The following is a 773-nucleotide window of genomic DNA, read 5'->3' as shown; positions in this document are numbered from 1 at the left end:
GCGCGGCTCCCTGCGCCTCCGGACGCCGTTGCCTCCATCCATCCATCCATCCATCCATCCATCCATCCATCCATCCATCCATCCATCCACCCATCCTCCCTTGGAGCTCTCATCTGAGGGGACTGAGAAGCCACCTGAGATCCCAGGGGTTATTCCCAGCTCTCAGCCCCTGGGAAACTGAGGCACTGCTGAGACAAACCCCACAGGTGAACCTCTGGGGAGGGATGAATGGAGAAGTGGGTGGATGGTGGGACACCTGCCATGCCACTTCATGGTATGATGTCCTCCCCAGTGTGCAGGTTAGGCCCTGGCCCTGAGGAGCAGGAGGGCTGGGTTATCCATCCAGCACCACGTGCCTCATCCCCTGACCCATTTCTGGCTTCCACTGCTCCTGAAACTCTGCCACCACATCTAGGACACTTGGATCTTTTGTGTGATGAGTCTTGGGAAGGGCACAGCTTGGGGGAGCCCAGCCAAGCCAGAACACAAGCATCTTCTCCATGTTGGCCACGTCCTCGTGGCATTTTTCACCTCCTGCAACACCACGGGGGGCTGTCCCATGGTCCTGCAGCCCCCAGAGCAGCAAGGAGAACCTGGCCAGGCTGAGGGCATGTTTGGGCCACCAACCAGCTGTGGGGACACGAAGGGACTGAGTCACAGCCCCTGAAGATGCTGAGAACACCACGGCTTGTTCCAGCTCTGCTCCAGTGGGCAGACTGGGAGCAGGCATCTGAGCTGGCTTGGAAGTGATGCCTCCCTCCTGCTTGCCCCCC

The sequence above is a fragment of the Chaetura pelagica genome, unplaced genomic scaffold (assembly GCF_000747805.2).
Source record: "Chaetura pelagica isolate M959 unplaced genomic scaffold, ChaPel_1.0 scaffold2065, whole genome shotgun sequence".
Lineage (NCBI taxonomy): Eukaryota > Metazoa > Chordata > Aves > Apodiformes > Apodidae > Chaetura > Chaetura pelagica.
This window is presented reverse-complemented; position numbering follows the sequence as displayed.